This window comes from Bubalus kerabau, chromosome 2 (assembly GCF_029407905.1).
Source record: "Bubalus kerabau isolate K-KA32 ecotype Philippines breed swamp buffalo chromosome 2, PCC_UOA_SB_1v2, whole genome shotgun sequence".
NCBI lineage: Eukaryota > Metazoa > Chordata > Mammalia > Artiodactyla > Bovidae > Bubalus > Bubalus kerabau.
In genome coordinates this window covers 50,518,952-50,545,068 of record NC_073625.1, presented here as the reverse complement: position 1 = coordinate 50,545,068, position 26,117 = coordinate 50,518,952, and the positions used below count along the sequence as shown (strand labels likewise).

The 26,117-nt window shown below is 42.0% G+C and overlaps 1 protein-coding gene across 6 annotated transcripts in view; it reads right to left on the bottom strand.

Annotated features, from left to right (window-relative positions):
* Nucleotides 1-26,117, bottom strand: part of TIAM1 (TIAM Rac1 associated GEF 1) — a 492,037-nt gene that overhangs the window by 269,126 nt on the left and 196,794 nt on the right. For 3 of the 6 annotated variants that reach the window (XM_055567705.1, XM_055567702.1, XM_055567701.1), the window contains one exon: nucleotides 3,323-3,495. The exons of the other annotated variants lie outside the window; for them this stretch is intronic. The gene's annotated coding sequence lies outside the window, so the exon portion shown is untranslated. The remainder of the gene's footprint in view (nucleotides 1-3,322; nucleotides 3,496-26,117) is intronic. 6 annotated transcript variants of the gene reach the window in all.

Sequence of the window (26,117 nt, the reverse complement as noted above, 5' to 3'; positions counted from 1 at the left end):
TTATAGTAGCACTAAAAGGAATAAAATACTTAGGAATAAATTTAAGCAAGGAGGTGAAAGGTCTGTACCTGAAGGATATAAAGTCTTGATGAAAGAAACAAATAAATGGAAAAATATCATATGTTTTATTAGGATATTTAATTAATAATTAATACTGTTAAAGTATTTAACAGCATGAATTAATACTGTTAAAATGCCGCATAACTATTCAATACAATCTACAGATTCAGGGCAATCCCTTTGAAAATTCCAGAATGCTAGTCATTTTTCACAGAAATAGGGGAGAAGAATCCAAAATTCATATGGAACCACAAAGGATTCCAAATAACCAAAGCAATCTTGAGCATAAAAGAACAAAACTGTTCTTAGCGGAAAAAAAAAAAAAAAAAGAACAAAACTGAAGACATCACATGTCCTGATTTTAAAATATTTTACAAAGTGACAGTAATCAAAACAGTATGATATTTGCATTAAAAGCAGACATATAGGTCACTGGAACAAAATAGAGGGCCAGAAATAAACCCATGCATGTGTGGTTAATTAATTTTTGACAAAGGAGCCAAGAATATACAATGAACAAAGAATAGTCTCTTCAGTAAATGATTTGACAAAAAATGATTTGATATCCACATTCAGAAGAATGAAACTGGACCCTTATCTCACACCATACATAAAAATCAACTCAAAACTGATTAACAACTTAAACATAAGACCTGCAACTGTAAAACTCATAGAAGAAAACATGGGGGAAAAGACTTCTTTATCTTGGTCTGGGCAACGATTTTTTTTTTGGTCTAACACAGCTAAGACAAGAAAAAATAAATAAGTGGAATTAAATCAAACTAAAAAGGTTTTGCATAACAAAGGAAACCATCACTAGAGTAAAAAGATGACCTATGAAGTTTTAGAAAATATTTTAAAATCAATAGCAGAGGTTAATATTCAAAATATATTAAAAACTTAACTCAATACCAAACAAACAGAAGATATCCAAAATTTAAAATGAGCAAAGCACCTGAATAGTTATTCTCAAAAGAAGACATACATAGGGCCAACATTCATATGAAAAGGGCTTAACATCACTGTTATCTGAGAAATGGAAATCAAAATCACAATGACTTATCACCTCACACCTGTTAGAATGGCTATTATCAAAAAGACAAAAGATAACAAGTGTTGGAAAGGATCCAGAGAAAAGGGAACCCTTGCATACCAAGTGAGAATTTGTAGAGCCATTATGGAAAACATTGGGGATATTTCACAACAAATTAACAACAGAACTACCATACAAGCTAGCAATCCTACTTCCAGTTATACATCCAAAGAAAATGAAAGTTGGGCCTTAAAGAGATGTGTATAATCCCAAGTTCACTGCAGCATTACTCAAAATAGCCAAGATATAGAAATATGGAACACCCTAAGTGTCCATCAACAGATGAATGGATAAAGGAAATTAGGTTTTGTATATGTGAGAAGGGAATGGCTATCCACTCCAGTATTCTTGCCTGGAGAATTCCATGGACAGAGAAGCCAGAAGAATTTGTATGGGCTTCTCCAGTGGCGCTAGTGGTAAAGAACCCACCAGCCATTGCAGGAGATGTAAGAGACATGGATTCAATCACTGGGTCAGGAAGATCCTGTGGAGGACGGCATGGCAACCCACTCCAGTATTCTTGCCTGGAGAGAATCCTGTGGACAGAGGAGGCTGGTGGGCTAGTTCATAGGGTTGCAAAGACTCAGACACAACTGAAGCAATTTAGCATGCACGAATAGTATTTAGCCTTGAAAAAGAAGGCAATTTGGACTTGAAAAGAAGGCAATTCTACCCTTTGCAACAACATGGATTAAATTGGTGGACATTATATGCTAAACTGAAAAAGTCAGGCACAGAAAGACAAATACTGCATGATCTCACTTACGTGGAATCTACACGAGTTCAACTCAAAAGAACAGTAGAATGATGGTTGCCAGAGCAGGGGTGGCGAATATGGGCAGATGTTGGTCAAAGAGTAAAGTTTCAGTTATATATATAATAAGATTTGGATATCTAACATACAACACAGTGACTATAGTTAATAATATTGTATTGTATACTTGAAATTTGCTAAGAGAGCAGATCTTAAGTATTCGCGCCACCATCAAAAAAATAAGAGGTTCCTATATTAGGTGATATATGGTAATCGTTTCACATTGTAAACTTAATATATATCAAAACACCATGCTGTATACCTTAAATATATACAGTTCTTATTGGTCAATTATATCTCAGTGAAGCTGGGGGAAAACAAAAAGACAAGGTATTTTCAATAAAAAGCATAGCAAATAAACTTGAAAATTAATAAAAGTGTATAATTCAAAATAATGTAAAATAGTAAAATAGTGATCCATGCAACATTCTCAGTTCAAGAATTATGCTTCTGTCTCTTCAATACAGAAAATTAATCATTTTCACCTTTGTGAAGTATTATACTGCACTGTATGCCTAAGCCATATTTCTCAGTATCATAAACATCTTTAAAAAGTGTGGATAACCAACAGGGACCTACTGTATAGCAGAAGGAATTCTGCTCAATATTTTGTAACAACCTAACTGGGAAAAGAATTTGAAAAAGAACACATACATATATATGTAAAACTGAATCACTTTGTTGTACACCTGAAACTAACACAGTTAAGCAACTATACTCCAATATAAAATTAAACGTTTAAAAATACAATAATCACCTTTTTCGGAGAAGGCATTGGCACCCCACTCCAGTCCTCTTGCCTGGAAAATCCCATGGACGGAGGAGCCTGGTGGGCTGCAGTCCATGGGGTCGCTATGAGTCGAACACGACTGAGCGACTTTACTTTCACTTCTCACTTTCATGCATTGGAGAAGACCATGGCAACCCACTCCAGTGTTCTTGCCTGGAGAAGCCCAGGGACGGGGGAGCCTGGTGGGCTGCTGTCTATGGGGTCACACAGATTAGGAAACAACTGCAGCGATTTAGCAGCAGCAGCAGCAGCAATCACTTTTTAATAAACTTACAGAGTAAAATGTTTCTTTATTTTTTCAGTAAGATGTTTTAATCCTAGCCTGTCAATCAAAACATATAGTGATTCTAAGAGCCATTGTGAGCCACTGAGCAGTACAAAGACTTTGCAGAATGATATTTAGTGAACACCTATTTTGTGCCTGAGGCTGGGGTATATGTAACTCCCCAGGAACTCAAAAAATTGGTAAGTGCATCCTGTATCCACACCTCTTCACACACCCAGTTTTCTTACTCTGCCTTGCAAACAAGCTCCAAATGTGCTTTCACAGATGTCTCCAGCTGACCTTGGCCTTGTCTGCATCCATCCCTTCCTCGTTCAGGTTGTCCTTCCCACTGGCAGCTCCAGGCTCCAGGCATGCCAAGGGAAACAACAGTTCTTATATCCACATTTGATTGCACGCATCATATTGGATGCATGTATCTACATCGTAAAGTTACACACCAACCAGCTGCATCCCTGCAAACAAGGAACGCATGTAAATTAGACAACTCAGAGAACGTGACATCATTTGGGGCCTCTGATTTTGTTAAGACCGGCTTAATTCCCTGGAAGTTTGCATTTCCCAGAATGGAAATCTGGAACGGAAAATGAAAAGATGTTCCAAGGTTATGCTGCAAAACCTCAGAAAGATCTGGGCCAGTGGCTAGACAGGTTTCCTGATCTGACAGCTGCTCCTCTATCTGCTGGGACCTGCCATTTCAAAATTATCATCGGCAGTTGAATGCCTAAGGAGCAATACAAAATGATAGAATCTAAGCGGAGCGTGTGAAGACAGTGCCTGGCAGATGACTGTGTTCCTGTAAGCTCACCCGGGACCGTACATCCTGGTGTGTTCACAGACGTGCCCTCAGCCTCTAGCACAGCACAGCACTGGACACAGGAATTCCGAGTTGAATGAATGGACCGGACAGTTAGGATACTCAAGGAAACAAAGATTATCCAAAGGGGCTTGGGAAATAAAAATAATCAAAGAAACACATCAGCAAATGAAAAAAGTGTCCAAGATCAAAGGGGAAGGTGCCTACATTTTTTTTGTTTTCTTGTTTGTTTGTTCTCTAACTTTCTCAAGTTATTCTAGGTCTTATTTTGTACTTCAGGGCTATTTGAGTTTGTTTTAAATATAAAAATCAGAATCAGCAAAAGTCCATCTCAACTGCTCACTTGGATAGTTGCCAGTGTCTCTTATGCCTCAATTTCTTTACCTATAAAATGAAGATAATAATTGTATCTACATCACAGAGTTATTAAAAGTTAAACTGGAAACCAGGGAGCACTATATAAGTGTTATCCATCAATATAATCAAACATCCATTCATTCATGTATTAGAGAAAAGATAAGGAGATGGAAGGAAGGGCACGGGCCACCGGCAGCATGTAGCTGCTTCCACTAAGCAGGGCTCAGCAAATACTTTCTGCAAAGGGACAGAGAGTAAATATTTTAGGCTTTCCAGGACATATGGTCTCTGTCACACCTACTCAACACTGCCACTGCAGCGTGAAAGCCGCCAGAGGCAACACATGAATGAAGACGCATGGCCGCATTCCAATAAAACTTTATTCGTGGACACTGAAACTCAAATTTCATACAGTTTTCTCCCACCGCACAGTATCATTCTCCTTGTGATTTTTTTCCAGGCATTTAAAAAAAAGTAAAACACACTCTTAGCTTAGTGAAGTGAAGTCGCTCAGTCCTGTCCGACTCTTTGCGACCCCATGGACTGCAGCCTACCAGGCTCCTCCATCCATGGGATTCTCCAGGCAAGAATATTAGAGTGGGATACCATTTCAGGGACAAACAAAAGAGGCAGTAGCCCAGACACGGACTTTGGGTCCTCGTTTGCTTAGCCCTATACTAAGCACGAGGCACACACACTTTGCCCAGCTGCATTTTATAGTCATCTGAACCGGCCACTGATGATCAAAGCCCCTTGCTGTGGACGACAGACATTTAATCTCTTATTTCCAACCTGCAGAGAGAAAGAGATTTGAACCAAGGTTTGATGAACTATCTAACCTACTTAATGAGAACAAGTTTCAGTTTATCTATTTTAGCACTGGTGTTCCTCTTTATAAATCAATTCCTAAAGTACACATTCATAACCATAAACGTCAGGCCTCCACTCTGAGTTTCAGGCTCTTCATTCTGTGCCTCACCGCGCACTGCATCCAACATGACAAATTTATTTCATTTCTCTGGTAGTTAGGAATACTTCTAGCAGTGGGGGGAGTGGGGGGGCCACAACCCTGGAACATATCTCTTTTCTGTACAAGCTTCCTCATCTTAGATCCTTTTTATTATCTTATCAGAAACATTTTTTTAGAAGTTTCCCTGTCAGTCCAGTGTTTAAGACTTTGTGCTTCCACTGCAGGGGACATGAATTCGATTGCTGGTCAAGGAACTGAGATCCCACAAGCCGTACAACACAGCCAAAAAAACTTTTATTCAGAACAAGAGAAATTATTTTATAGGCTTTGAAACAAACACTTTGCAATATTACCCAATCTGAGTACCCAGCTCTCTACATACAGTATTCAGTTCAGTTCAGTTCAGTCGCTCAGTCATGTCCAACTCTTTGCGACCCCATGGACTGCAGCACACCAGGCCTCCCTGTCCATCACCAACTCCCAGAGTTTACTCAAACTCATGTTCATTGAGTCAGTGATGCCATCCAGCCATCTCATCCTCTGTCGTCCCCTTCTCCTCCTGCCCTCAATCTTTCCCAGCATCAGGGTCTTTTCCAATGAGTCAGCTCTTCCCATCAGGTGGCTAAAGTATTGGAGTTTCAGCTTCAGCATCAGTCCTTCCAATGAATATTCAGGACTGATTTCCTTTAGGATGGACTGGTTGGATCTCCTTGCAGTCCAAGGTACTCTCAAGAGTCTTTTCCAACACCACAGGTCAAAAGCATCAATTCTTCAGCACTCAGCTTTCTTTATAGTCCAACTCTCACATCCATACATGATGACTGGAAAAACCATAGCTTTGACTAGATGGACCTTTGTTGGCAAAGTACTGTCTCTGCTTTTAATGGACACTATAGTTTCCATCTTGATTAAATAACTCATGATGTAAAAGCAAAGCATTGCTTTAATACACTCGAATCACCAGGAGAACAGCACCGTCCACACATCTCCAAAGTATTTTGAGACCTTCACTAATTTTGTAAAACCTTTATACTATTATTACCAAAAATGACAAACACTTCATCATGAGAACTTCACTCTTCTACTTTTTAGAAACACCCCTTCCAGTTTAAACTTGACCTTGATTTTGACTATTCCTATGTACTGAAATGAGCTCATCTCATAAGAATCCTCTTCAAAGCAAGAATTAAGAACATGGGAACATCCACACAATTACAGATGTTGCGAGCATTAAGAATACCATTAAGGAGATTCCAGGAGGTGAATCATTACATTAGCTCAAAGGAAACTATGATCCCTGAGATCCAATGCCAAAAGTTAGTTTTTAGGCAACAACTTCATTATGATTCCTGAAAAGTAAAAAAAGACAAAAAACAAAGCAAATAAACTTCCATCAATGTCTACTGCAATATCTGATCAAGTCTAGAGCTTTCTAAAAGAGACTGCCAGGATACAATGACATCCACCTGATAATAACAACTTTTGAACTGCATGCTGCCGAATTCCAATGAATTTAAAAGCAGGTGCTTCTCAGTCTACTTTCATTATATGAAAAGTGATGGCTAACTTTTAGGGGATGACAGAGGATGAGACGGTTGGATGGCATCACCGACTCAATGAACATGAGTTTGAGTAAGCTCCACGAGTTGATGATAGACAGGGAGGCCTGGCGTGCTGCAGTCCATGGGGTCGCAAAGAGGCAGACACGACTGAGCAACCAAACTGAGCTGAACTTTTCTAAGATCGAAACCAAAGTGCAAAGACTCCGGTAGCAAAGACTCTGGATTGTTTTTTCCAGAATCATCTCTAATACCAGGCAAAGGGCCAGATGTGGGTACTCATATCAGAGGGCCTCCTCTGACCCCCACCAGCAACCATGGATGGATGCCAGTCCCAGCCCTCTCCAGAACACACCCAAGTACCCAGGCCCTAGTGCAAATCCCCTTCAAAGACTCTCCTGGTTTTGTCCCACCCAGGGTGGGGGTAGAGACTGTGTGTTCTACAGGGCACACCGCAGAGCAGGGCAGCCATCCATGCGGTTTGCAGAGGGAGACTGTTTATGTAGGTTGTGATGTCCACAGTCCAAGAAGGAGCCGGGGTGGGAAGGTAACGATGGGCATGGGCTGGAGGCTGGCTGCGCCTCACCTCCAGGGTTCCTTCTGGTATTTCAAGGAGTCGAATCATTCTAAATCTGAATCCAATTTTCCCAGATCATTATGAAAGCTTATTTGTCAAGAGAGGAGACTAAAACATCTTTTATTTTATAATTTATTAATGTGACTTACAACTTTTTATAAATTTCTATACTTAGACATAGGTTATACAAGCCTTCAGAGAAGGCAATAGCAACCCACTCCAGTAGTTTTGCCTGGAGAATCCCATGGATGGAGGAGCCGGGTAGGCTGCAGCCCATGGGGTCGCTAAGACACAACTGAGCGACTCAGCAACAGCAGCAGCAGCATCCAAGCCTTCATGTGTACTCTTGCTATGGACCAGCTCTTTCACAAAAAGGAACAATAGATATTTAAATTTTCTTTGAAGTGGCTAGCTATATAGGCCCACTCGCAGAAATCATGAAAAGATCATTTTACGTTGACTTATGGTTTGTTTGCCTTGCTAAAAATGAATAATGAGGGAATCCCCTGGCAGCCCAGTAGTTAGGGCTCTGTGCTTTCACTGCCGAGGGTCCAGGTTCAATACCTGGCCAGGGAACTAAGATCCCACATCCCACAAGCTGTGTGGTGCCGTCAAAACAAGAAAAGGAATAATGAGGACAGATTAAAAAGACATGATTTGTGCATGCACACACACACACATACACACACACACACACAAATATTACTCAGCGATGAAAAAGAGTGGAGTCCTGCCACTTGCAGCAACAAGGATGAACCTAGAGATTGCCATACTAAGTGAAGTAAGTCAGAGAAAGAAAAATAACATATAAGATCACTTAAACAGGGAATCTAAAATACAACACAAAGCTACAAAACAGAAGCAGACTCATAGCAGAACAGATTTGTGATTGCCAAGGGGGAGGGGGGTTGGTGGGGGATGGACTGGGAGTTTGGGATTAGCAGTTTATGCTCAGCAGCAAAGAATCCACCTGCAATGCAGAAAACACAGGTTCAAACACTGGGTCAGGAAGATCCCCTGGAGGAGGGCATGGCAGGCCACTCAATATTCTTGCTTGGCAAATCCCATGGACAGAGGAGCCTGGAGGCCTCATTTAAAAAATTCACAAGAAACCTATGAATGTTCTTTAAAATATATATATATAAAGAGAACAATGAAAAGCAATAGGATACCTGGATCAACTTATGCCCTCTTCTGGAGCTGCTATTCAGGTGTCACTACTCCACGAGCCCCCACCTCCCCAGCAGCAGCCTCTACTCCTGCCAGAAGATACCCAGGAGAGACAAACGCTCCTACCACCCGAGCAGTGACATCAGGCATTATAAAATATGCATGCACCCAATCCGCTGGGTTCCACATGGATGATTCCCCTTCACCAGCCCTAAGGGTCATGCTTATGCATATCTGGATTTTTTAGAGGGGAGAATTTCAGTACCTGAAGGTCAGTTGCTCAAGGGACTTCCAGATCAGCATTCTGCAAAGCTGACAGTGTTTGTTTGAATGTTGATTATCATAAAAAGTCAGCTTGAGAAGCAATTTTCATGGAAACTGAGCCAGCATTTAGAATGCCCCTAAATCTTGCCTGTCTTTACCACTATTATAGTATAAAATTACCATGTGTCCTACATTTTCTAAGACAGCTCCAATTTCATGTGTTTTATTACATTAAATTAATAAATAGGCTTGTACTGAATTTTTAAATTTTTCTTCTTTTTTTTATATTTTTCAAGTAGTATACCATCAAGCACCTCAGAAAAAATAAAACTTCCTTAAACATATATCAAGATATGTATATATTACAGCCACATAAAAATCTGCTCATGAATGTTTATGGAATCTTTATTCATAACTGCCAAACCCTGGAAGCAACCAAGACATTCTTTACTGTGTGGCTGGATAAATAAACTAGGGTACACCCCACAATAGAATATCCTTCAGCGCTAAAGAGAAATGAGCTATCAAACCACAAAAAGACACAGAGGGGCCTGAAATGCATAAAGCAAGATGATAGGAAAAGGCTACATACTGCACGATTCCAATTATATGACATTCTGGAAAAGGCAAAACTACCGAGACAATAAAAAGATCAGGATGGCCAGGGACTGGGGAGGGGACGGGTAGTTAGGTGGAGCACAGAGGACATTCAGGGCAGTGAAATTCGCCTGCAGGACACCATAACGCTGGATACAGAGCATTACACACTGGTCCAAACTCCCAGAATGTGGAACACAAAGAATGTACAACCATAGACTCTGCGTGATAATGACGTGTTGAAACAGGTTCACAGACTCAGGTTCACAAATGTACCACTCTGGGGCGGGGGGTGGAGGGGAGGTGTTGATGTGTTGATGATGAAAAAGGCTGCGGATTAGGGCAGCGATGAGGGGCAAGAGGTGTGTGGGAACTCTCTGAGCTTTCTGTTCAGTTTTGTTGTGACCCCAAAACCACTGTGAAGAAATGCAGTTCATTCACACACACACACACACACACATACGAGTCGATTCAGGGCTCACAGTGTCGATTACTTGGCCGCCAGCGCTGGGCAATCACCCCTCCGCATCCTCACTTTGTAAGCCTTGGGTATCTTCTTCCATGGTGTGGAGTGATCCCAGTTCTTACCCACCAGCTACAGACCTTATTTGAAAACTAGTAAGACTGAGCTGCCGTCTGGAGACAGCCCTGCTTCTCAAGGGGCTACTTCCAGAAAAGTAACAACCCAACACAGATCACCGCTCACCTCCAGAGGGAAGCTGGGCCCTGGGGCAGGGATTCAGGCGATGCGTCAGAAAGAAGGGTTTTGCAAGAACAGCAGCGAGAGGCAGGGGTTATCCAAACACGGCAAGTCACCCAATAAGCCAAAGAGGCAGAGAGGAGACCCTTCCTTGTATTTTCTAAGACAGGAGAACTGACTCTTCAACCCAACTGAAAAAACAAATGTGATTACCTCTCTCTACATAAATGAACTTACCGAGGGGATAAGAGGGTAGTAAAAGGTGGTAGACAGGAGAATAAATATTGACTGAGACATCTGTCTTGGGGAGGGGACACGTGTTCCCTTGGCTGTCAGCTGAAAATGTTTGCTATCCAAATTTGAGAGGTTACCAAAAGGACGCGGGATGCACAGAATTCATTAACAGCTATCTGTGAGAGGATGTCCTAATTAGAAAAACAACATGCTACAGGCCTGCATCAGCTCGCCAGCAAAAGAGGGCCTGGGCAGAGGCGGGGAGCCTTATAAACTGAAGGAAAATTAGACAGACGAGTGGAGTGCAAATAGATGGAGCATTCTCCCCTCTGTATTTAAAATTCAACAGCAATATGCCTTTTTTTCCCCCTCCTTAACGGCTGCGAAATTGATTGGGATATAGGCTAATAGAGGTCCCCAAGGTGCTAAGCGAAATTAGAGGAAGTCCTATAATTACAGCTAGCAGTTAATTATTATATGATGGGAATTGTAATCAAAGTAACAGATACACTATTATTTTCCATCTTCTCTGCAAAACACGACTAACGAAGTCTCTTTAGAGGAGGAGAGAAGCCAGTTTTGTTGTTCAAGTATGTCGCTTACTGTCAAACGCAAATAAAATCCAAGCAAGAAGTCCCTGCAGGTGACGGGCCAGTGGCCTCAATTTCTATTCTTCCAGGCCTTTCCCACACAAGCTCTTCTGGTCCTCCAACCCATTCCTAGTTCCCTACACCCTGAGTGGAGGTAACTAAGCCCAGGCACCACAACTAGAGAAGCCTGCACACAGCAAATAGAAAAAGCCTGCACACCACAACAAAGACCAAGACCACCAAAAAAGAAAAAAAAGGTCGATATGAAAACCAGGCAGGGTCTGTGTTCAATTCACCTAAAGATCTGTGACGCTACAAGGAAAAGGTAATAAATGGAAACTAGGATTGTTATCTTTTATGCACTAGGCAGAGTGTTTGGCTCTTAAGAGATGTTATCGCTCAACAAAGCACTATCATGCTTATAGATGTCATTTAATATGACAAAAACTAAGGCAGGGAAGTTGGCTTGGCCGAAGGCCACACAGACAGGACCAAGTTCTTACACAGGTCTTTTTGCATCAAAAAGCACTGTTAAGAGGATGTGGAAGACTGTTTATAATAGCCAGGACATGGAAACAACCTAGATGTCCATCAGCAGATGAATGGATAAGAAAGCTGTGGTACATATACACAATGGAGTATTACTCAGCCATTAGAAAGAATACATTTGAATCAGTTCTAATGAGGTGGATGAAACTGGAGCCTATTATACAGAGTGAAGTAAGCCAGAAAGAAAAACACCAATACAGTATACTAACGCATATATATGGAATTTAGAAAGATGGTAACGACAACCCTGTATGCGAGAAAGTAAAAGAGACACAGATGTATAGAACAGTCTTTTGGACTCTGTGGGAGAGGGAAGGGTGAGATGATTTGGGAGAATGGTATTAAAACATGTATAATATCATATAAGAAACGAATCGCCAGTCCAGGTTCAATGCAGGATACAGGAAGCTTGGGGCTGGTGCACTGGGATGACTCAGAGGGATATGGTATGGGGAGGGCAGGGGGAGGGAGGTTCAAGATGGGGACCACGTGTACACCCGTGGAGGATTCATGTTGATGTATGGCAAAACCAATACAATATTGTAAAGTAATTAGCCTCTAATTAAAATAAATAAATTTAAATTAAAAAAAAAAGAGGATGTGGAAGAAAGGGAACCCTCACACATTGTTGATGGGAATGTAAGTTGTAGCTGATGTGGAAAACAGTACGGAGATTTCTCAAAGAAGCAAAAACAGAACCACCATATGATCCAGCAGTCCCATTCCTAGATATATGTAAAAAAAAAAAAAAGACACACACACACACTCCCCAAAACACTAATACAAAAAGATACATGCACTCCAATGCGCATGGCAGCATTATTTACAATAGCCAAGATACAGAAGCAACCTAAGTGTTCACCAAGAGATGAATAACCAAGAAGATGTGGTACATATATATAGATGGAATATTACTCAGTCCTAAGAAAGAATGAAATCTCACCATCTGCAACAACATGGGTGGACTGAGGAGTATTATAGTAACTGAAGTAAATCAGACAGTTTTAGAAAAACAAATACTGGATGACATCACTTATAGGTTGAACCTAAAAAATACAACAACTAACAAATATAATAAAAAGGAAAAAGACTCACAGATGTAGAGAACAAACGTGGTTACCAATAGGATCAAGAAAGTGAGGAGGAACAAGACAGGGATGGGGAATTAGGAGGAACAAACTATTATGGATAAAATAAGATATAAGGATACACTGTACAACACAGGGAATATAGCCAATATTTTATAATAACTATAAATTAAGCATAAACTTTAAAATTGTGAATCACTATATTGTACAATTGCAACTTATGTAATTCTGTACATCAACTATAGTCAACAAAAAGTTAAAATAATTTTTAAAGCATTGTTAAGGGTCCATGAATTAATTTGCTTTTTTGCTTTCTTTCTCTCATCCTTTTTCCTCCCCATTTTTTCCTTTGTTTTGGAAAAAAGAAGTAAAGATCAATATATAAACATCTTTATACCTGCCACCTGAAATGAATACATTACATTTTGTCAGATTTGCTTCAATTAGCTTTTTTCTAAACCAGAAATTAAGTCTCTCAGTCGTGTCCAACTCTTTGAGACCCTGTGGACTATAGAGTCCATGGAATTCTCCAGGCCAGAATATTGGAGTGGGTAGCCATTCCCTTCTCCAGGGGATCTTCTCAAGCCAGGGATCCAACCCAGGTCTCCCACATTGCCGGCAGATTCTTTACCAGCTGAGCCACCAGGGAAGCCCAAGAATGCTGGAGTGGGTAGCCTATCCCTTCTCCAGTGGATCTTTCTGACCCAGGAATGGAATGGGGCTCTCCTGCATTGCAGGCAGATTCTTTACCAGCTGAGCTAATATTGAAGCCCAAAAATTGCCCAGAAAGCTCAATGTCATTTCCTCTAAAATTGAATCAGAAATCATATTAACCTATCCTCTTTGTCAACGTTTAGACAAAGAAAAGGTCAGTGAGAGGTCTTACCACCTGTAAAACTATACCAATGTAAAAATTTAAAGCATTCCTTAGCAGCAATTTGGACTCATTATTGCTTCTCTTCAGAACACCATGTGAACTACCTGAATACCTTCGACTCATACTGCAGATCTCAACGCGGTGTCTCGAATGTAAAGTAGTCCGATCACGTGGACCAGAGCATATTTGGGTTTCCCAGAATGTCCAACATCCCCTGCCAACAGTGAGGTGACAGGACCAAGGCTCGATGAAACCGCGTTCAAATTACAATTTATGACTCTTCCATGGCTGGGCGCCAACACTCCACGATCTAAATCTGTTGAGGGAAGTCTGACCCGTCAAAGGCAGCTCTGTATAAAACAAACCTCCCCCTACAGAAAGAAACTCTTTCATTCCACTCCAGAAGTCAGAATGTGAAGATGCCGGGGCCGCTTTCTGGCAGGGAGAGTGAAAAACTCTTGGAAGGAAAGGACCCGAGAGGTAGATCAGAAGAGGCAGAGGCAACAGGTTTCAACAGACATTGACTTGGAACAAAGGGAAGGCAGCCTTTTTTTTCACTGCTAACTTGCAGAGCAAAAGCACCAGAAGGTTCCTGATAATAAACCTCTAAGCAAGCTCCAGCCAGTGTGCAGATGGAAACATATTCTGAGCCCCTCCTACTGCCCTGGGAGAGCAGTCACCAATGTCTCTTCTTGCCCCGCCATCCCCCCACCAATCCCACCCCCCAACCAATGCCCCAGAAAGGGGATCCAGGGTCACAGGAAGTGCCCAATTTTTGCAAGCGAATGTCAATCTTCAGGGCAAAGAGAACGTCTTTGTTCTTTAAAACCAGGGTGGAAATTGGGTTGAAATGACAACATACACTCATTTGAGCCCACAAAGGAAGCACCTGTTTTCACGATGGCCTGGAAATGTTCTAAACAATCTTACTTTTTAATGCTGTCCTTCTGAATGAGTAACTATTGGGGGAGGTGGGCCTCCGAGAGCCTGGGGCTGCTTTCCCACTCAAGGGGAATGGTTTACGTGACCGGTGGAAATGTGCAGATTCTTTCAATAAACCACCATGTAATTTTAATCCACTAAAAAATGAAAACAAATACAGCCCTAGGAAGAAGCCTACATGCTTCTGATTCTCCCTCGCATCCAGACGCCTAAGCCTGTGGCCGGGCACACGGGTAAGCGGTGGAGGCATCATCACTGCTGCGTTCTTGCTGCGTGTGCGCGTGCGTGCTAAGATGCTTCACTCAGGTATGCCTTTTTGCAACCCTATGGACTGTAGCCCGCTAGGCTCCCATGCCCATGGGATTCTCCAGGCAAGAATACTGGCGGGGGTTACCATGCCCTTCTCCAGGGGATCCTCCTGACCCAGGGATCGTACCTACATCTCTTATGTCTCCTGCATTGGCATGTGGGCTCTTTACAACTAGGGCCACCGGTGGGCGTGCTCACTCACTCAGTCGTGTCTGACTCTTTGCGACCCCATGGACTGTAGCCCGCCAGGCTCCTCTGTCCGTGGGATTCTCCAGGCGAGAATACTGGAGTGGGTTGCCATTCACTTCTCCAGGGGATCTTCCTGACCCAGGGGTCGAACCTGGGTCTTCAGTATTGCAGGCAGATTCTTTACCGCTGAGCCACTGGGGAAGCCCAGATTCTTGCTGAGGCAACTTCCAAGCAACATTCACTGTTCCTAGGTCTGAAGATTACTTGGTGTTGCCTCAGTGTAGGAGAAAAGTTGTACCAATTACAATAACCAGGACATTTGGGATAACTCGGTGTGATGTGAAACTATGGAGCTGATCACTTACCCCGTCACTGAAAAAGAAAAACAGAAATGTAAACATCAGCATGTCTTGTCCCCAAGCTCTATCTCTTCTCAAACAATTAAAGACACTCCACTAGAAACTGCAAAGAACTACCAAAGCCAACATTAATCCCACAAGATGGAAGTGGATGCTTTCCTCATTAATACTTTCGCACTTCCCCATTAAAACTAAGTCTGCTAATAAGTACTTCTTGATGTCGTTGAGTCACTAAGCTGTGACTCTTCTGCAACACCATGGACTACAGCCCACCAGGCTTCTCTGTCCATGGGATTTCCCAGACTAGAACAATGGAATGGGTTGCCATTTCTTTCTCCAGGGGATCTTCCTGACCCAGGGATCGAACCGAAGTCTCCTGCATTGGCAGATGGATTCTTTACTACTGAGCCACCAGAGAAGCCCAATAAAAAGTACTAACTTTGTATTATTATAGATCTTTAACATTTTAGACATGACATTGATATGATATGTCTATAAAACAATGAAATTATTTTTTATACTGACTTAGATAAGAACTGTCTGTAAAATTTCAACCAGCATATCCTTAAATTCTTTGTACCATTTCAAACTAGAGTGGATTAAGGGTACATAACAAAATACTAAACAAAGAATAAATTAAAGTTTAGGTCAACTACATGAAATCATTGTATCCAATATATTATTGCTTCAAATCCCAAGGCAAAGAAAGGAAATTGCTTCCTCTGACAGGGAGAATGACTTATTTGGATCCACTAGGGGAAAGAAAATATTTCCTTCCATCTAAATCAGCCTGCATCCAAAAGTTTCTATTTCCCATAACAAAGGTTGCAAAATGTGAAAGTCTTAAAAAATGGAGGATTTTATGTCTTGAGAATATGCTACACAGCCCAAGAGAAGAGTAAAGCACGGCAATTAAAAAGACGTGTTATCTGAAATTGTCCAAACTTAAATTCACCGTGACATTCAGGGTTATTAAAAGCCATTATGATATTTAACTTTGATTTTATAAAAACAAAGTGAGTTACCCCCTGCACAAGTAGGAATGTTCTTTCCCTGGGTCATCGAAGACAAGATACCTGCTCATAAAGGTCTCTCACAAATTTTATTTATCCCCTGAACTCAAATAAAGCTCATTTAACTTTTCCCTTGAAATACAGACCTCTCTCAATGCATGCAGACATTTCATTGACTTTTAATGGCTTTTGATCATGTTCTCATATACATATGCATTCAAATACCCTGGTTTACAAAAGACAGATAAGTCCACCTGCCTGCTACACCGTATTATTTTTAATACAAATTGGAAATTCTAAATGTTTAGAGAATTGGAAAAAAAGTAAGGAAACCACTCTTTTTTGATTTCTAAATTAGAGAAGCGACAGCAGGTACTAAAATATAAGCTCCAGGGGGCGAGATCTCAGTGAATTTCACTCATATATCCCAAGTGCCTAAAAGTGAAAGTGAAGTTGCTCAGTCGTGTCCAACTCTTTGGGACCCCATGGACTGTAGCCTACCAGGCTCCTCAGTCCATGGAAATTTTCCAGGCAAGAGTACTGGAGTGGGTTGCCATTTCCTCCTCCAGGGGATCTTCCCGACCCAGGGATTGAACCCAGGTCTCCCACATTGCAGGCAGACGCTTTACAGGCAGAGCCACCAGGGAAGCCCACAAGTACCTTTCAAATAATATAATAATACTGGATGATATAAAATTCAGTTTAATTCAGTATAATTCTACTTCTGCTTTATTGACTATGCCAAAGCCTTTGACTGTGTGGATCACAACAGACTGTGGAAAATTCTTAAAGTGATGGGACTACCAGACCACCTGACCTGCCTCCTGAGAAATCTGTATGCAGGTGAAGAAGCAACAGTTAGAACTGGACATGGAACAACAAACTGGTTCCAAATCGGGAAAGGAATATGTCAAGGCTGTATATTGTCACCCTACTTATTTAACTTATATGCAGAGTACATCATGCGAAATGCCAGCCTGGATGAAGCACAAGCTGGAATCAAGATTGCTGGGAGAAATATCAATAACTTCAGATACACAGATAACAACACCCTTATGGCAGAAACCGAGGAAGAACTAAAGGGCCGCCTGATGAAGTGAAAGAGGAGAGTGAAAAAACTGACTTAAAACTCAACATTCAGAAAACTAAGATCATGGCATCCAGTCTCATCACTTCATGGCACATAGATGGGCAAACAATGGAAACAGTGACAAGCTTTATTTGGGGCAGGGCGGGGAGGCTCCAAAATCACTGCAGATAGTGACTGCAGCCATGAAATTAAAAGACACTTGCTCCTTGGAAGAAAAGCTATAACCAACCTAGACAGCATATTAAGAAGCAGAGACTACTTTGTCAACAAAGGTCCGTCTAGTCAAGGCTATAGTTTTTCCAGTAATCAATTTATGGGTGTGAGAGTTGCCTATAAGGAAAGCTGAGCACAGAAGAATTGAAGCTTTTGAACTGTGGTGTTGGAGAAGGCTCTTGAGAGTCCCTTGGACAGCAAGGAGATCCAATCAGTCCATCCTAAAGGAAATCAATCCTGAATATTCATTGGAAGGACTGATGCTGAAGCTGAAACTCCAATACTTTGGCCACCTGATGTGAAGAACTGACTCATTGGAAAAGACCGTAATGTTGGGAAAGATTGAAAGCGGGAGGAGAAGGGGACGACAGAGGATAAGATGGTTGGATGGTATCACCAACTTGATGGACATGAGTTTGAGTAAACTCCTGGAGTTGGTGACAGACAGGGAGGCCTGGCATGCTGCAGTCCATGGGGTTGCAAAGAGTCGGACATGACTGTGCGACTGAACTAAATTCAGTATCAATTTGATATAAAATTTCATGATATAAAATTCAATGCGATGTTATATTAAATAATATATCATTCAATATAGCATCTCATTAAATCCTCTCAACATTAAAAGATGGATGTTTTTCTTACTCCACTTTACAGATAAGGAAACTGAGCTTCAGAGAACCAAGTTACCAAGGTCATCCAGCTAGTTAGTGGAGAAATGTGGCCTTCAAGCCTTTGCCCTCCCCTTTTCTCCTTCTTGCCATTCTGTGGCTGTACCCTTGCCATCCAAAGACTTCAACAATCAAAGTTCTTGGCACTAAAACTGGAATCGTGGAACAATCAGTATGAATTTTTTTTTCAAGTCTAAGTTAAGAAAACAAAAAGTAAAAAAGGGCATATAGAAAGTCAAATTCAAATGCATTCATTTCATTCAAAGGCATGAATTAAAATACTTCTTAAGTTAAACATTGATTGGCCAGGTATCCAACTAGCCCTGGTTTTAATTAGTGTTATATCCAGCTGTTCATTACCTACAGACAAACTAGCATTTCTGTACCTCTTCCTCAGTCGACTGCCTAGACCTGAAACTTCAACTGGGAAAAGCTGGAGGCTAAGACAAGTCCAAAAAGGTATGGGCTCTACTTTCGTAATGCAACCGAGAGCCAAACAGATACAATGGTGAATTGTTCCTTGATTGGGATATGGTAGCCATGCCAATCCCTGCCTCCTACCAACTCCGCCTTCTTGAGAGCCTGCCTGGGTGTGTCTGGGGCCACCCAAAGCACAAATGACCCCAGCTTCCCAGCAAGAGCCAGGTAGACCAGAGGTGCGAACATGACCCCACATGGCCCAACAGACTCCAGCTTAAAAACCTGTAATTGAGACACTGGGAGAGCCTGCAAAGCCCTGAACGGGAGCGGCACTGTATTAAGTCAAGGCCATATGACTGTCAGTAAACCTGAGAATCAGAGCAGCCAGATCTAGCAAGGAAGTCACTCTGCTAGTAGAGGTTAAAAAAAAAAAAAAAAAAAACAGCAGAGCCTCATAGAGAAAAGCAAAAATTACAGACTACATGGGCCTCTGAAGAATGTCAGACGGGCATCCCTTCCTGATTTTTCTACCACGTTCCTTGGCTACCCTGTGGCATCTTCTCATAGCTCTTCAGTAACACCATTTTATATGAGTTTCTTTGAGAACTTTCCATTTCATTATAAGCAAATGACCCCCAGGGGCTTCCCTGGTGACTCAGACCATAAAGACTCTGCCTGCCGGAGACCCAAGTTTGATCCCTGGGTCGGGAAGATCCCCTGGAGAAGGGAATGCTACCCACTCCAGTATTCTTGTCTGGAGAATCCTATGGACAGGGCAGCCTGTCCTCTGGTGGGCTACAGTTCATGGGGTCACAAACAGTCAGACATGACTGAGCAGCTAACAGTTCTTCTTAAATGACCCACAAGACATAGTACTTTGCCTCACACTTACTGCCCTTTTAGGAAAGGTATTTTTCCGTAGGTCTCAAAGGACACAAGGCTCCACAGCCTTGGAAAAGCCAGAGTCACAGACCCCTGCCAACTCCCTTTAAAAGCCCGACTCCCACAGGCAGCCATCAGTCAGAAGAATTTTAAATAATTTCCCCAGGTGTTAACAGTGAAGCACAAAAGATGAGTATACTTTTTCAAAAATCTTTATACTATAGGGGAAAAAACAAACAAACCTTTCCACTGCTTTCTTGAAGAAAAAAAAAAAAAAAATCAGCGGAGCTCTCAGGTAGTTTTAATGCTGTTCCAAGAGAAGTAAGGCCAGTCTGACTCATGATGGCCCCAAATTACATAATAATCTATCAAGGATTTAGCCTTATGGGTTTCAAATGTACATACACGCAAACAGATGGATGCCTGGATAAAGAAGTGAGACTAGAATGAGGAATAGTCTGGAAGCTGCTAGAGGCAGAGGAATACAGATCCCCCGTGCTCTAAGCATTTTGCTTGATCTGGGGAGAAAAAGTCAAAAAATGTGTGCAGTGCTTACTCAGTTTGCGACCTCTTGGACTGTAGCCTGCTAGGCTCCTCTGTCCCTGGGAGTCTCCAGGCAAGAATATTAGAGTGAGGGGCCCTTTCCTCCTCCAGGGGATCTTCCCGACCCAGGGATCAAACCCGCACCTCTTACGTCTCTTGCATTGGCAGGCGGATTCTTTACCTCTGGCATCACCCGGGAAGCCCCCATATTAGACAGTCCCTGCCCGCAAAGAATTCCTAGTCTAGTTGAGAAGACAGGCACCTCCAACGAACAGCTCAGATCCGGGCAGATAGTGTCAGAGGCTAATTGGATTCTCAACAAAGCGTGATCACGGAGGCAGAAGCACTTAATCACAGCCAGCCGGACAGTTGACATTTAGCCCCAGCCTCATCCGGGGCTGTCATCTGAAAAGTAAATCCACTCTAACAGTTATCATGAGATTGCATCCATGATCTTTGAGTCCCACCAGTCCATACATTTTATCTGATTAACCAATCTCTCCCCCACCTTACCAGAGATGACAACATCTGTTTATCATTCACTCCAGGAGCTCTTCATATGACACAATGACCTTGAACTATCTTTTATCTCTAGAAAATATCCTGCCTTTGTAAAGATAACAAAAAACGAAGCTAATATCCCCCCAAAGAGTTCAAGACCATAAATGAAAATAACCAAACGACTTGGTTCTTATTCCAACATTCAGCTGCTGGAATTCACATTCCATTCAACTGTTTGCTGAGTTAACAACACTTTAGGCGAACAGCGTTCAACTAAAACTCATGTGTCTGTAAAATATTTATTACAGTCTTAGTCGGAGGTTCTCCAGCCTAGCAAGAAACACTGGTCAAATTATATACACTAAGTCCCAACAACATCAACAAGAAAAACCAGTACACATAAAACCCAATGAAATCCCAGTATGGTCTGTAGTTTTGCTGATTGTATAGTGCCAAAATCAACCTCCTGGTTTGGATAATCCACTGTAGTTAAGTGAGACATCACCAGTGGGTGATAGGTACACAGGACCACTCTGTATTATTTTTCAGTTTCCTGTGGGTCTGTAACTATATGGGTTAAAAAGAAAAGCCATTTATCACATTAACAGCGAGTTTTGCAGGGCTTTACCCATATTAACAGTTTCCTTTTCATCCTGGCTTCCAACACTCTGATATTAAGACTCAAAACTTGCAGATGCAATTCAGAGAACAGGTGGCCCCAGTCCTGGGAGTGGCAGCCAGCAAGGGGAGGTCCCACTGGAGTTGGCGCTCTCTTCAAGAAATCCAAGAAAGTTAACTTCCTCAGCCTAATCCCACCATGCACTAGCTCCCTACTGACCTCCTGGCTTTGCTCTACCACTAACATCCGCTCCCCAGACTACTCTCCCCACACACACACACACACACACACGCGCGTGCATGCGCACACACACGCACACGCACACACACATACACAGTAGAGAGACAATTTAAAAATTATTAAGAAAAGCAAAACCAGCAGCATCTCTCACCCACAAAATTGACCTCCATCCTCCCAAGACTGAACCTGAACGAGCCTCAAATAGTTTGCCTCTAAGAGTCTAAAGAACTGACTCTGATGAAATTCAAAACACAAGAAGCACTCAAAGAGCCTGTCATCCTAAACTCTTCTCCAAGGTACACACAAGCACCCCCTGGAAATCACTGCCTTAAGAGCTATTTATATAGCTCATTCTCTACCTCCAGCCCACCTCAAAGCGTCAGGTAACACAAATTGAGCTCCCTGGCTTAAGACTTACAATCTTGCATGAAAAGTTTATGGCCTCTGATATTGGCATTCTTGAGCAGTTTCCAAGACAAAATACACCATCTCTATAGTGGGGCAGATGGTAAAGAACTCGCCTGCCAGTGCAGGAGACATTAGAGATGCGGATTTTATCCAGGGGTTGGGGAGATTCCCTGGAGGAGGGCATGGCAACTCACCCTAGTATTCTTGCCTGGAGAATCCCATGGAGAGAGGGGCCTGGTGGGCTACAGTCCACCGGGTCGCAATGAGTCGGACACGACTGAAGTGACTTGGCACGCAATATAATCAATTAGATTTGTGAGAACTTTAATTCTGGGTCTGCAATGCAACGATTAAGAACAAAGAACTGGATGTTGAAGATCCCTGAAGCATCTCCCTGGATGTATGTCCTACCATTTACCCAAATAACCTCCGGCAAGTTACTTAAATTTTCTGTGGCAGGTTCCATCTGGAAAATGAAAATAGTAATAGGATTAGAATCCTGCCACCCAAGACTCTCTTGAGGATTCAAATCAGTTAATACATATCAAGGGTTCAGAACAGTGCCTGCCATATAGCAAGCACCCTTCCAGGGTGGTCTACTATTATTATTGTTGTCATTGTTTCTGCTGCAATAATTTTATACTGAGCGCCTAGGTCCCAAAGGTTACGAATCTAAGAGAAAAAGAAGGTGCTACTATTATCCTACAAGGATCATATATTACCAAATATGGGGACATAGAAGGATGAGACCTTGCAGGTGCTCCCAGTTCAAAGAAACACCTTTCTTGGCTTTTAGGCTGAGTGCTACATACAGAACCGTGAGTCACAGATGGTGAAGGCCCAAGACTGAGAAATCGAACGCTCTGGACAAACCCCAAAAGGGCAGACTTGTGAAAATCATGGGGGTATGTACCACCATGCCCTTCCCTTGTTCACCTTTCACCTTAAAATCAACAAATTTCCCCAAATGGTGCCCAGTCTCTCATAAAACTTGGGCTGTCAGACAAGTTCTTCAAGTTCTGCAGATAATTTTATTAAAACACACCCCTAAAATACTGAAAGACCTAATCATGCTTTTTCCAACTTGGCCCTCTTCCACAGAGGACACATCTGTGGTCCCCCACCATCAGCATCCCTGTGACGGAGAGACATTCCTCATAAAGGAAGGTCTCACATGGGGCAGAGTTCTGATCCATAGAGACAGGGTTTGCAAGACACAATTCTGAGAAGCAGGGATCCCCAGGGTTTCTGACACATTGCAAATCACATAAAGGAAGGCTGATGTATGATTTTCAAGCCAGTTTTATGAAAAGAACAATTACAAATCCCTAAGTGTGCGAAGACAAAATTGTAAATACTTGCTAAAATCCCTGGAGCTGTCTCATATTATTTATTATGATTCTTCCTGGCACCTCAAAAGTGGGCTCACAGAGCCCCTGATTAATTTACACACCATCAGTGGGGTTCACAGATGGTGAGACCCACACATGAAAAGACTGAGAGCCTTGGCCGAAATCCTAACAACGTGTAAATAAATACAGCTTGGAAGGACCCAGAATGTTATTCAGTCACAAGCTGTATTGCTACCACTAGGGCTGAGGCACAACCAAGCAAATACCCAGGGTAAAATCAAAAGTCAGTGGATTGAGTCATGAAGAAGCAGGCTCCAATTCTAAGGTCAAGGTTTTCAATGCCTTCCTCTTCAAGGGAGTCACCTGCACTCAAATTAATTCTCATAAGGGCTTATAAGGACTCAGTGGGTGACAGATCCATCTAATGTGAACAAAGAAGGAATTAAGAGATCTTCTCAAAGTTGCACATTGGCTTTTCGAAAGGCTTCTGGCAGTTTTGATATGTCTCTGCCTTAAAGAAAGTAGATCCTAATTTAGGCCACACACATCAATTCTTTTAAAGACCTAGAGTTTCCATTGAAAGTGAGGATCATTTTAACAGTGCTAACTGAACAAATAAGAATACAGAATGATTATTACCCTGTAATATGCCAAACTTTAACAAAATAATTATAATTTTTAGTACCTGCAATAAAAATTTTTTGTTAACTTTTATATGATCTTGAGGCTTAGATTTTATATCTTCATGGTGATACTCAACTGCAGAATTTACTTCTAATGAAAACTGATTTTAACATTTGGTACTCAGCCAAAATGTATATTAGATTCATTTCCAAGATTATACAGAAAACTTGCAGCATGGTGAAGCTACATGAAGTACAAAGGAAATGTATCTGTGGATCATGTGAAGGATGCAATTTTACTAAATTCCCAATAAATAATCCTCAGCTCAGGAGGAAAAAAAAAAAGGCCTCGAGTTTATTCCAGAACAATGCAGGGTATTTTTGAAGCATACAGCTATACTGTTTTTTATGTATCTGACGGTTTAGAGCTTTTTTATTTATATTTTAGATGTTTTTACACTTGTGTACAAATCTTATACCAAGTATGCTATATTCAAAATTTTAAAAAAAGAAATGGGTGTCTGTCGATTGAAAACGTAGTCCTACTGACATCCAATGGTCTTCCTGATATTGAGACGACAAAACCAGACAGTGAAAGAAGGGAGCCACTCAGACCCTAGAATTACCTTCTTTTATAAATAAAAGTTCACATGAGGCACTCTCTTTACTGAGTCAGCTAAAAGGATTCAAAATTAGAAAGAGCCAAAATTCAGTTTTGAAACACTCTTCCTGTTTATAGTGAATATATTCCCCAAATGCAGAGAGGAATTAGATTTTAATGAAAGTCTCTACTAGCATGTTCTTGCTCAATAGCATTTTGGCAAAACTAGCTTAACTCTTCCTAGAATTCAGTTCTGACACAATGATCAACCAGATGGGGACAAGCTACTGTTCTTAAGATACAATCAGCTTTATTTTCCCTCTTATAATCATATCTTAGTTTAGTTCTATTTTGTAGACACTAACAGAATTCAATGGGAACAATTGAAACAGAGACAGACTTTATTTGGGGGGGCTCCAAAATCACTGCAGATGGTGACTACAGCCATGAAATTAAAAGACACTTGCTCCTTGGAAGAAAAGCTATGACAAACCTAGACAGCATATTAAAAAGCAGAGGCATCACTTTGCAGATAAAGATCCGTCTAGTCAAACCTATGGTTTTTCCAGTAGTCATGTATGGATGTGAGAGTTGGAGTATAAAGAAAGCTGAGTGCCGAAGAACTGATGCTTTTGAACTGTGGTGTTGGAGAAGACTCAAGAGTCCCTTAGACTCCAAGGAGATCCAAACAGTCCATCCTAAAGGAGATCCGTCCTGAATATTTATTGGAAGGACTGATGCTGAAGCTGAAGCTCCAATACTCTGGCCATCTGATGGGAAGAATGGACTCACTGAAAAAGACCCTGCCGCTGGGAAAGATTGAAGGCAGGAGGAAAAGCGGATGACAAAGGATAATATGGTTGGATGGCATCACCAACTCAACAGACATGAGTTTGAGAAAGCTCCGGGAAATGCTGATGGACAGGGAACTCAAGCATGCTGCAGTCCATGGGGTTGCAAAGAGTCGGACACGACTGAGTGACTGAACTGAACTAAACTAAACAGATTTCACCATGTGTTCTACACTTAAGCCAGCAGTTCTCCAAGTGTGGTTTCCAGAACCAAAGCAGCAGTATCACCTGAGAATATGTTCTTTTTTTTTTTTTTAAAGGAAAGGGATCTATTTTTTAAGTTATAATTTTATTTCTTTATTTATCTTTGGCTGTGCTTGGTCTTCTGGAGAAGGCAATGGCACCCCACTCCAGTACTCTTGCCTGGAAAATCCCATGGACGGAGAAGCCTGGTGGGCTGCAGTCCATGGGGTCGCTAGGAGTCGGACACGACTGAGCGACTTCATTTTCACTTTTCACTTTCATGCAATGGAGAAGGAAATGACAACCCACTCCCGTGTTCTTGCCTGGAGAATCCCAGGGACGGGGGAGCCTGGTGGGCTGCTGTTTCTGGGGTCGCACAGAGTCAGACACGACTGAAGCGACTTAGCAGCAGCAGCAGTGCTTGGTCTTCGTTGCTGCACTGGCTTTTCTCTAGCTGCGGCGAGCTGGGGCTGTTCTCTAGGTGCACGGGCATCTCGCTGCAGTGGGTTCTCTTGTTTCAGAGCAGGGGCTCCAGGGCACATGAGCTTCAGCAGTTGCAGCTCCTGGGCTCAGTAGCTATGGCGCAAGGGCGTAGCTGCCCTGCGGCATGTGGGATCTTCCCAGATCAGGGACTGAACTCCTGTCTCCTTCAATGGCAGGCGGAGTCTTTACCACCAAGCCACCAGGGAAGTCCTGGGAACTTGTTAAAAATGAAAATGCTT